Source organism: Dermacentor silvarum, chromosome 8 (genome assembly GCF_013339745.2).
Source record: "Dermacentor silvarum isolate Dsil-2018 chromosome 8, BIME_Dsil_1.4, whole genome shotgun sequence".
Classification (NCBI taxonomy): domain Eukaryota; kingdom Metazoa; phylum Arthropoda; class Arachnida; order Ixodida; family Ixodidae; genus Dermacentor; species Dermacentor silvarum.
The window spans coordinates 25,882,158-25,894,884 of NC_051161.1; positions in this window are offsets into that span (position 1 = coordinate 25,882,158).

The following is a 12,727-nucleotide window of genomic DNA, read 5'->3' on the forward strand; positions in this document are numbered from 1 at the left end:
GAGGGGGGGGCTATAGACCTATAGCAGCCACAGAGCGTTTCTGCCTGGTAAAAGAGTGGCCAGCCTATATACCTCAAAAATGTTTCAGAAAATTCAATGCGCTGTTTGGACGCACGCAGAGGACATAGGTCTTTGGCGGTCGAAACAGAAAAAAAAGTTTATTGCTGTTTTCTGACATTCTTGAGAATCAACCAATCGTACACCAAACCCCACTCAAACAGGAGGTTAAGGGTTCTCAAGCAGTCTCTTTGCGGCTTTTCCTTGCCCTCCTCCATTGTTCAATGGGAAATTAATAAAGCTTCATTCATTCATTCATATTCAAGTATAAGACGGTTATGTTTTTCCCGGAACTGGTGCTTGAATTTGCTTTGACCATTCCGCTCTACTCTGAGTAATCTCCTGCCTCAGCAGAGAGCACCTGAAATTTCGGGATCTGAGGTTGCACATAATACGACGGGCATCGCCCTTATGCGTCGCGGAAAAAGACAGCTGCTGTCTCTGAGGACCTAGTCAAGTCTAAGACAAGCTATACTTTGCTTTTGATTTGTGATTCCCGCACTGTCGTGGTGTTTTAGGCACCTTTCGTAACGCCGCGGTGTCGTCCCAACTGCCACGTCCAGTACAGGGCTGCGAGTATACGCTTGCTCACAACACTCTGGGCGCGTGTTCGCGTGCCTCACATTCACGGGTCACGCGGCTCTTTGGTCGGGACACCTCCTGACCTGCGTGTCACACGATTCTCCCACACGGCCGACTGCAGTCGCTCGATTAGGTCTCTCCGAGCATGCTGGAGTCTGTCTCGTGCCACAACTTTTGTCACGCCGAGTACTTCGCGTCATGATGTTGGTGACGGGTGCGTTTCCAGGTAATTACGCTTATGTCGGGGCTCTTATACGTGCTTTTTGTTTGCACTATATTACATAGCTCAGGGCACTATTTTGCAGTCTTTGTTGCTGTCGCTATAGTACTCTTTGTAGTCTTTTGTTCAGGAAAATCTCAACTGACCTTGAATGTCATGCACTCGATCGTTCTTCCCGCTTATGCCTTTGCATGTTGCTGGTGGTCCACATGCGGGCTTAGTGAGCCTACTCTGTTGACGTCATCGTTTTTGCTGTTTACGGTGTTCTGGCACCTTTATTTTGCCATTATTGCTTTGTGTTCACGGGAATCTCGTCTGACTTCTGTCGCCTGCGTTTGGACTGCCCTAACACGTCTTTCAGTGGCAAGCGGCATGCAGATAGTACAAATTATGGAAGCCTCCCATGTTTCCTACTATAAGGTTAAGCAACAGTTTCCTTACTGAGTATTCTTGATTTCCCACCTTGGAGCCCAAACAGAGCACCGTGTGAAATGTAACTCCTATAATAGCGAACCCTGTCAGATGGTAGACGCCCTTTGCGCTTTTCGTTTCATATTATTCAACATACTCGTTCAACTTGGCAGACTGCGCAGCTCATAATAAAGCTGGCCCACTTTTCAATACTACAAGAATTTGCATATTCAGCATGTGTGCATCACCTCCGGCATAGCCCTTTGGCTGTCAAACGCCGGAATCATTGCCAGTGTGCGCGCTTACCTCTAGAGCACGAGCTTCTCACGTGTGACTCCACGTAGCTAACATGCATTTCGAGTCAATTAAGGTGACTTCAGTTATATCTCTTTCTATTATCAATAGCATTCTGTTACCGACACAGCTGGAAGTTTGCGACACAATGCTACGCATTAACAGACAGGTCACATACGTTTGGTATGCGTCAATGATGGTAATAACTGCTTGACGCTGAGAGCGCGAACTTCCGTGATGAGGCTCATCTCGAAACCAGCATGTAACGCTGTCACGTCTGCAACGCAATCTAAGCACGGAAAGCAAGTCGGTTTCAGACAAATGTTAAACGAACGCATTGCCTCGGTGAATAAAATTGGCCGCATTTACCTTCGATTGGATTATCGACAACGCCAGCCAGGCCAGGTGCCGTCAAACTACACGCGAATCTACCATTTGTTTCGAGCGAAACTTGGCGGCTTTACGTGCAAAGCTTGCGTGATCTGTTCCTGGTGTGACTCCAATTTCCTCTTACGCCTATCCACTGTAGTCATCAACGAGAGTGAAAACGTCTTACATATTCGTGACAAAAGTCTGTAATTCAAAGATGGCATATTTCACAGTCAGCACAAGCTATGCTGTTCAGAAGTAAAACAGAGCGGCCTCGAAACAGCCAAACAAACAAGCGACTGCACTTCTGTATTCAGAAAACATCAAGGGCATTTCACAGCACGAACTAGAACCTTCTTGGAATAATTTAAAAGCACCAATCGAGCGGCAAGATAGTGCAGCATGTGTGCCATGTGCGTAGATGCTTCTGTGGAGCGCCTATCGTGTAACTTTAATGATCACGAGCCAAACAGTGAAGGCAAACGAGTATCCTAAACACGCAGAGTCTGTCCTACCTACGAGGCCGTACGTACAAGGCTGTCACCTTGTACGTATCATATGACAACTGATGGCGCGCTGCAATTTTCATGGGCATCTATCAAGTAGTCATCCACCGACGTGTTCATTCTTGAATTACCATGTACTGAAACTGCCGTGGAAGCAATCGACCGCGTCCAAGAGCCACGAAATACCACGTTCGTGCCACAGGCCTGCCACAGTCTTTCTGAGAACTGCCAAAGAGCTTTCCTCGTGGGGTCCCTGTCGTCAGGAACGTAGCGTATCCGTCCGCGCCGAGTGAAGCCACGGATCTTCCAGTATGCTATGGATACACATTGTTTCGTCCTTGGTCAAATGAGCAGTCCGATCCGTCGACAACGAACGGTCAGGAAGTACCGTTTTGTGAAGCACGAAACCGTCGAGCAGGATCGCTTCCTTTTCTCGTCGGGGAGCGCACATATAATTAGCGACCGCTAGACGAACAGCCGTCAGTCAACGTGTCTTCGGGCGATGCGTAAGGACGCCGGCACTTGACGGAACCCGAAATCACGCACGCAATGAGAGAGACTCAAGGAGGAAGTCGAGCGCCGCGCCTGACGACAGTGAGAGTGTCGGCCGTGAGGTTAAAGTGTCATTAGGGCGAGCTCGATCGCAAGTGCCCTTTCGCAGATTCACAGGTAGCGTTTGCGTTGGCCGCCCAAAGACCTCCAACGTCCTAAACGACCAGATCCCGCTCGGTGCTCCGAATGCATTATTACGCAGACCCAATTTGGGGCTTCTTAACAGGGCACGAAAGATAGTCTATGTTGTCCTCGCACCCGCAATCTTCGGAGGCACCATTATTACCCACTTCAATGAGGCCCAAATAGGTTTTCGTGATGGGTTCGACTAGCTATAGCCCACACGCGAGGTCACCGAAGTGACCTCATTGCTTGAGCGATTTCAAGTAGTGATGTGCAGAATCAGCTGGCAAGGACTCGCAAAGCAAACGACACACTGCTTTCTACAGGGCTATCATCGGCTGTGACCTGTCTCGAAATCCGCACTTTTGGCTCGTGAAGAAAACGTGACAGCGATTATACGCCTCAAATTTCTCAACGGAAAGTCATGGGCGTATCTGTACAATCCAAGTGACAGCCTTATGAAACGCTGTCCTTGGACTTCTTACTACGGTATAGGGCGTGTCCGTGCTGGTCGACAACAGCAATATCATCCTCTTAGCCATCGTCTTATTTGCTCCTCCTCCTCCTCCTCTTTCTCCTCCTTCACACAAGGTTTGCAGGCCACAGCGATAGCTGACGTCATCATGCAAGGCTCCCACACGGCAGCTTACAGTGGAAACCAAAACCAGTGCGAAAGGGAACAATTAATTTGAATTTAACGTCATATGTTCTTTCATTGACGTTGAAGTCGTGAAGTTACAAAGGGACAAGTCGTTCGATAGCAAACCAATTTACCAGTTATGTTACAGTGAGATCTGAGCTCAGACTTGTTCAGTATTCATTGCTTTAGTAACAATTGGGCGTTCCGTTTGCTATTAGGCTGCTCTGTACATCGTCGTCGACAACATAAGGAGGCACATTCCACACTTTGTTCTGCCCGTATTTCACCACCTTGACTGCTCGCCGGCAATTAAGTTACGTACAACATTTGTCCGCAAAACGCCATCGTGAATCCTTGTCAAGAGAAATGCAGCACGACTTGTCTCGCCTTCTTTGTGTGCGCATCAAAGAGCAAGATTAGAACAGTTTAGTCTGATAGAGCATCATTTCAAAGCTCCAGTTTCGATCCTCCTTTGGCGGGATAAGAAATTCCGCTCAGACTGTAGTGTATATGCACCGTGGTGTGGTATGCACACAGCTGCTCAGCTGAAACTCTAATGTCTGCACGTCAACGCTTGTACCAGGCAGCGGAAACCATTACTCTTTGGCTCCAGCAGAGTTGATTGAGTGGCGCGGGACGGTGCGATCCAGTTGGGGCTTCGTCGCGTTTGAAGTCAAACGCACTTCGCATATCCGGGAACCTTCCAAATATCCACGTGCGGGCTGCGCATGCGCCGTCGATACCAGGGCAGCACGATGGTGACGACGCGAATGTGCCTCAAATGTTCGTATTATTTATATCTCAATACAAATGGAGGCCAAACATCCATCTCTCTCTCTCTCTCTCTCTCTCTCTCTCTCTCTCTCTCGAATTTCGCGCCCAAATTTCAGCGCCGGTACGTCAGTGGGCGCCAAGGATTTCATTCAAGGCGATCTTGGTGCCTGTATAGGTGACGCCAGCTAATCACTTTTTTTTTTTTGCATGATAATTGGGCTCAAAACCATGAACATAATAGAAGTAGCAATCAGAAAAAAAATCCGTGGCATCTTTTCTAAAGTTCACGCACACAACAAATGTTCCTGGGAAGGAAGGAAAGAGTAGAGAAGGAAAGGCAGGGAGGTTAACCAGTTCAGCACAACCGGTTTGCTACCCTACACATGGGAGCGGGATGAGGGAAGTGTTCCTGGGATTTCACGAAATATAAATGCCCTTGACAAGTCAGGTCCCTATCCATTGCCACCTTCCAAACAAGACACTCGCGGACACGGGCGCAGAAGCCAAGGAATCACGAAGACATAAGGAAGCGCCGAAACAAGCATATTTTGGCCGTTTGAGTTCAGCAAAAGTTCGCAGTGCTTGCTGTACGTTGAGTTCCTTCAGAGTACAATATGATCATTGTTTAACGATAAATATTTAACTAAATCAGAGTCGACGCTGTCGAGAGAGAGATAGCAAAGACAGGAAAGGCAGGGAGGTCAACCAGACGAGCGCCCGGTTTGGGTCGAAATTCATGACACCACTACGGGCTGAATGGTTTGGGACTTCAGGAGAACGCCGTCGCAATCTACCTGTCGCCGTCACGCTTTTTTTTTTTTTTTATCAAGCTATTCATCGCGGTAGAAGCGGTCATTTTGCTATTGCAGAAGCGTAACTTAGCGAAGCGACTAACCTTAATGTTCCACTTTAGTGGCCTTTAAAAGCGTTCAGATGACCTTCACGCTTCCCATACAACTTGAAAAAGAAAGACCGCGTTGGTTCCTTTCTTCGTACTTCCGTGTGTAAAGTTACTTTTCTTTTGCCTCAATTCCTCGGTGTATACGATGTTTCTCGACTGCCCACGTGCGCTTCTCCCGGCAAAAGCGGAGGACGGTCCTCGGCTAATTTCTTTCTCTTCAATGAAAAAGCTTAGCACGCCTCGCTTTTCCTCGGCGCTAATGAATACATTCACGGGCAGTATACTATTGTGGCGACGTACACCGGCAGCTCGCGTTTCTCAAGGCGTGAAACGAGAGACACGTAAATAAGCCGGGAAGTTGCCTTCGCAAACATGTCTTGCACGCTGGGCAGGAAAGCGAAACAAGGAAGACTGTCTTGCGAAGAGGTCACCCTTGCCTCCCCGCTCTCCCGCCCACCATCTTTGGTTGTGGAAGCTCGCCCGGTGGTAGGCAAAGTTGCCATCCCTGCAAATTAAGGAAAACCTTGGCCATATGTATACAGTGAGGCCGGCCGCTGGGGAGAGAGAGGTTGCTCTTTTAGACACAGCCGCGTCCACGTACCCTTGCCCGTGCCTGACACTTTCGTACAGCTGTTTGTAGCCTCGGGACAAATAATTGCCCAGGTACGTGCCACATCAACGCGATACGCCCTGCGCACGTGCGAAGAATGACGCCAATGAAGGTACGCACTGCGCATGCGCGGGTACGCGTGCGCAGGTCTGTAAGGTCCCTAGCGAAGGCTGTATAGCGGACTGTAGCTCTCTTACCCGAGAAGGTCCCACCTTCTCTCTCGGGGTTAATTGTGAATCTCGTGCGCGGTCAGCGTGACGTCAGTTGGGACGGTTGTTTATGGGCGACACTTTAAAATTTTGGTTCTCTCGACGCTTCTTTCGCGAATGAGATAGGTTTCTTTGATTTCGTGGAACGAGTGTGCGACGAATGCTTGGGTGGATTTCCGCGGTTCACCTCGAAGTCTCTACGTGTCTATGGAGGCCGTATTACGCAGTGGCTATGCCGATAACAGCATCATCGGGCAACCAACTGTTCGTCTAGAATTACACGCAGTGCAGTGCTTATTAAATGCCGCACAACTGTTGGAGCGGCAGTGGGTTCCGTTTGGACACCAGTATGCACGCGTTGTTTATGTTGTGCCATGAATATATCATTCAGCGTGGTATCACTGTCGGTTTCGGCTGAGTGCATGAGATGGAATAATGATTTAATCCAGCAACCATAAGTTTGTTGTCTATCGAGGCTTCGGCACACAGGTGCAGTCCACTGATGAAGTCAAGTCGCCCCCTGTAATACCGGTGCTATACGTACACTTTTGATCGCGATCGGGACCGAGCCGGATCCGGTTGATCGCAATCCGAGAATCGCAATCAGTCCTCTTGGTCGCGATCGCAGGCTGACGTCTGCGCCCTCTAGCGCAGTATTCTGAAAACGCCAAAAAACAAAAAGTGAAGCCAGCTCAGCAATTAAAATACGTTTAAGGACCTTTTAATCAGTGATAGTAAGCTGTAAAATTGAAATAATATCATAATTTAACCATATACTTTACAAATCTGAATTTGTAGCCAAGGCATATTATGCAGTTCTGAGAGTTGCAGTCGATCAGCAGACGATAATGAACTCGATCCGGATCGTTGGACCGTGTGGCAGCGGCCATTGTTGATCGCGATCAAGAAATCAGATCCGGATGAGCCCCGATTGCGATCAGAAGTGTACGTGTGACACCGGTATAAGTTGTAGCAGCCATCGCTTTTAAATAAATTGGTCACGATGTAGCGACGAGAATAATCGACACGAGACGAGACACAAAGGCAACATTCAGATATATATTATAGGCATTGCTAGAACCGACCTCGTATTAACATTTGCAGATTCCTAGCTCAGCACCCTTAATTAGCCGGTAGCCAGCAAATACACGCAATAAAAGCGGACGAGAGCTTCCATCGAGCGTGATCCTCCCAACGTGCACTGTACGTTCGCAAAATGGGGACATGCGCTCAAACATCGCTTCACTGAAAGGCAGGACATACGTATATAGCTTCTCCCGTAAAGTGGTCCCCGGCATGTTTTCATGCGTGCAATAAAACCCCAGAATTTGAAAATTTTATTGCGATAACAATCCGACGGATACACGAGGCGCCTTCGCGTCGTCTGCTCCGGTCGATGGTTCATGTGCGGAGGACACGTGCATGTGCGACCTTGTATAATCCAATGGAGGGTTATAGGGGGTCGTCAGAGACGGACAGACACGCAATGCGTTTCGCTGTAATAACAAGAACGAGGTTTTGCCTTCCGCTGCTGACATGAGTGTGGTGCAAACACTATATTCTTCCCGCTTTGCAGATATGTGTATACCCCACCGGTGTGCATAAAGTGGCCTTGAGCGGACAATAAACTCGGAACTATACGAACGCCTACGGTTCTCCGTCGACTGCGTCTGGTGCACCATCGATGGCGTCGCCTCCAACGCCGCTGTCGGCGCTCCCATCTCGTTGTGAGACGCCTGGTTGCTACTAGGGCGATGCTCACTGCGTCTACGTTTTGTCCATAGTACAACATCCCCGTGGCTGCAGCTCTAACTCCTTTTCACCGTCCACTGCAGTCGTACACGTAAGTCATCTCTCTACGCTGGAGGTATGCTTTGGGACCTTCCAGTAACAAAAGTTGTAGTAATAGCAGTGTAAAGCTTTATTTACACATGAAAAAAAGGGGGGATGGAGGGGGGATGTATTTTTTTCCCGTAACGCTGAGCAATGACGCGCTAGCTGATAAAATATAATGCGTAGTAAGTAAATGCGTAAGTGAAGATACGCAGGTGTGGGCGAGAAATCTCATTTGTAGAAGTAAAAGTGGGAGTCGTGTTCGTTTTTGGAAGCTGCGCCTCCCAGTGGTGAAGTGGAACGAATAGGCTCTTCTTCCTTCCCTTACCTATCCAAATTAACCCACCGGTCTGAACTGAAACAACCTTTTAGCTTCTTACTGCTAGATTTGTTCGGCTTTTCTCGAGTTTTACATTTTGGCTACCCTATTATTATGCCAAGAAAGCAAGACGACAACAGTGCCATCCAATAAACATGAAAGGAAGCCGAGGGGTAGAAGACCATAACGAAGACGAAGTAGACGCGCTTAGTCATATTGTAGGGTCATCAACATCATCATCATCATCAGTCATTATGATTACATGTATAATAAACCTTAAATTAGGACTGCCTCCGCTACTGAGAAGGCGACATGCTAGAACACGAAGAAGGCGCGGACGCCAGCTCTATTCCGTACACAGATGTTGAGCAGGCGTTAGCCAATCATGGAAGCTGCAGGCGCGATCGCACACTGATGCAGCGTCAGCAGAATGGCTGGGGGGGGGGGGGGGGGGGGGTAGAATTCTGGAGTGCCAATCTGTTGATTCTAAGTCGAAATCCTCGCGGCACAATGACAACTTCCTTTGTCATTTCCTCGCAAAGCATTTTGGCATTCCAATAGCGGACAACTGGGGACATCAAAGCAACCAGGGTATAGTGTGAGCTCCACTGAAATGCGATATATGTTATGCTAGTAGGGATCAGTGGTGAGCGCCACAGCTATCACTGTGAAGAAGAGAGAGAGAGAAGGTGATGTTTCGGACCCTCACTCAGTTGCTCTTTTCATTTTACTATTCCAAAGCGAAGATTTATATGGCTAGGCGAAATCGCCTGTCCACAGAAAACTATCATCATCCACATTGGCTCAAGCGTCGTTGTCTTCTTCAGCTGGCTCCGTTGCCGCTCATCATTCCAGTGTAGAATTTCACTTCTTTTCTGTCGTCGTAATGGGGAGGCCGCGTTTACAGGGGTATGAGCCATTCATTGTCTTACATGACGAACAGATTTAATTTTGAAGCAATTTAATTTCGAAGAATCGCAAGCGATAATGGCGGGCGAATGATGTTAACCACGCCACCCAGCAAACTCGAGACATCGAACGCAAGCGACAACGGCGGACTGCATGCAGGCATACCGTCAGTGACGTCATTCTCTCCGTCGCAGCCGAACGTATGTGTAACCTCATAATTGAGAAATACTTTATTGAACCCTCGAATAGTTCGAATACTTGTGGGATTTGCAAAACCTTTGACACAATCATCACCATCAGCCTATATTTATGTCCACTGCAGGACGAAGGCCTCTCCCTGCGATCTCCAATTACCCCTATCTTGCACTAGCTGGTTCCAACTTGCACCTGCGAATTTCCTAACATCACTCCACCTAGTTTTCTGCCGTCCTCGACTGCGCTTCCCTTCTCTTGGTATCGATTCTGTAACCCTAATGGTCCACCGGTTATCCATCCTACGCATTACATGACCTCCCCAGCTCCATTTTTTCCTCTTAATGTCAACTAGAATATCGGCTATCCCCGGTTGCTCTCTGATCCACACCGCTCTCTTCCTGTCTCTTAACGTTAGGCCTAACATTTTCGTTCCATCGCTCTTTGTGCGGTCCTTAACTTGTTCTCGAGCTTCTTTGTTAACCTCCAAGTTTCTGCCCCATATGTTAGCACTGGTAGAATGCAATGATTGTACACTTTTCTTTTCAACGACAGTGGTAAGCTCGCAGTCAGGATTTGGCAATGTCTGCCGTATGCACTCCAACCCAATTTTATTCTTCTGTAAATTTCTTTCTCATGATCAGGGTCCCCTGTGAGTAATTGACCAAGATATAAACGTACTCCTTTGCAGAATCTAGAGGCTGACTGGCGATCCTGAAATCTTGTTCCCTTGCCAGGCTATTCAACATTATCTTTGTCTTCTGTATATTAATCTTCAACCCCACTCTTACACTATCTCGATTAAGGTCCTCAATCATTTGTTGTAATTCGTTCCCATTGTTGCTGAATGGGACAATGTCATCTGCAAACCGAAGGTTGCCGAGATATTCGCCATTGATCCTCACTCCCAAGCCTTCTCATGCAATCTAAGAGCTTGAATACTTCTTCTAAGCATGCAGTTAATAGCATTGGAGAGATTGTGTCTCTTTGCCTCACCCCTTTCTTGATAGGTAACTTTTTATTTTCTTATGGAGAACCAAGGTAGCTGTGGAACCCTTGTAGATGTTTGCCAAGATATTCACGTATGCCTCCTGTACTCCTTGATTACGCAATGCCTCTATGACTTCTGGTGTCTCTACTGAATGAAATGCCTTTTCATAATCTATGAAAGCCATATAGAGAGGTTGATTGTACTCGGCAGATGTCTCGATTACCTGATTGATGACATGGATATGATCTATCGTATAATATCCCTTCCTGAAGCCAGCCTGTTCTCTTGATTGGCTGAAGTCAAGTGTTGCCCTGATTCTATTGGAAATTATCTTGGTGAATATTTTATACAATACGGAAGGCAAGCTAATGGGTCTATATTCTTTAATTCTTTAACGTCTCCCTTCTTATGGATTAGTATAATGTTGGCGTTCTTCCAGCTCTCTGGTACGCTTGAAGTCGCGAGGCATTGCGTATAAAGGGCCGCAAGCTTTTCAAGCATATCTCCTCCATCTTTGATTAAATCGACTGTTAATCCGTCTTCTCCAGCAGATTTTCCCCTGGTCATGTCTTGCAAGGCCCTTCTAACTTCATCGCTAGTTATAGAAGGAGCCTCTGTATCCTGTTCATCACTACTTCGAATGAAAGTAGCTTGGCTGCTCTGGGCACTGTACAGGTCAGTATAAAATTCTTCCGCTGCTTTTACTATGCCATCGAAATTGCTCATGATATTGCCCTGCTTATCTTTCAGTGCATACATCTTGCCTTGTCCTATGCCAAGTTTTCTTCTGACTGATTTCATGCTGCATTCATATTTTACTGCTTCTTCAATCTTTCCCACGTTATAATTTCGAATATCCCTTACTTTCTGCTTGTTGATCAGTTTTGACAGTTGACACAGTGACAGTTTTGACAGTGACCATCTGATCTTTTGAGTTTGAAACTTTCATGTTTTGTCGTTTCTTTATTAGGTCCTTTGTTACTTGGGAGAGCTTACCTACTGGTTGCCTTGGTGCCTTACCTCCCACTTCAATTGCTACTTCTAAGATCAGCCTAGTTACGGTTTCATTAATTACCTCTATGTTGTCTTCATCTTCCTGTTCTAAAGCTGCATATTTGTTTGCGAGCACCAGCCTGAATTGGTCTACTTTTACCCTTACTGCGTCTAGGTTTGCCTGTTTCGGCCACTACCTCCCTCATGGCTCCTACAATTAAAAAGCTCGCAATATTTGTTTTCTTTGCTTTGTCAAAATTATATCGATAGACGCTCAAACAATTTCTCCTTTCTGTGGCACATATCCACATCAACAATCCAGGACCCCGCTGGGCTGCATTGATGTAGTCAGCTGTTTCACTCGAGAGCTGCTCGGAGGCCCGATTTGCAAACCCGTCATAGCTTAGAACTATATGGCACACGTTGCCGAAGGCTGTCCCGCGGGTGGCGCGCAGCCCCTCTATGTACATCCACAACGAGCTGGTGCGCGCGCACTCCATCAGTCCTCGGCATCGTCGTCGTTGTCATACTGGGGCGAAAGAGATACGACCATCTCTATGATACAACGGCCCCGTGTCGACCTTCCGGCTTTCGTGAGTCCACCGGCTGCTTCGCGCGAGAGCTATCTCGTGGGCACGCTTCGCAAGAGATCGCTCACGTTCGACTCCGTCTCAGTAGTAGCGCGCAGCGCCGTGTAAGCTGCAGCTGGCGCCAACCAGTAAAGAGAGCTACCTCTATTGCCCAAGCGAGGTGTACCCGCCTCGGCTATGCTGCCGAGGTCGCTATAGGCAGGCGAAGAATTCAGGTTGGTTAACTGTTGATGTCAGTAATGTTGCCAGAATGTGCGTGCAATCAACTCTCTGCTTTAAGTTATAAGGAGTAAGAACGGTCGATAGACGTCTGTAATCTTACCCCTCGTGTTCTGCTATGTTGAACTGCTCGCTTCTCTTCTTTTTTTTTTTTTTTTTTTTTTTTTTGTTTCTTCTTTTTTTTTTTTTTTTTTTTTTTTTTTTGCTTACGTTTCTATGCATGCTTCCTACAATGCAATATGTTCAAAGTATCTTCGAAGTAGTGAATTCGTCACACGGGCTCATTTCACCAAGATATAGGTTGAGCTCTTTCCTGGTTAACGCGGCAATGCATAATGTTCTCAGGAAAAACTGTGCTCTAGAAATACAGTTGACAACCTCGAAAGGCTAGAAAAAATTTCGCAGTTCCCCCCGAAAGGCGGAGCGCCAATTT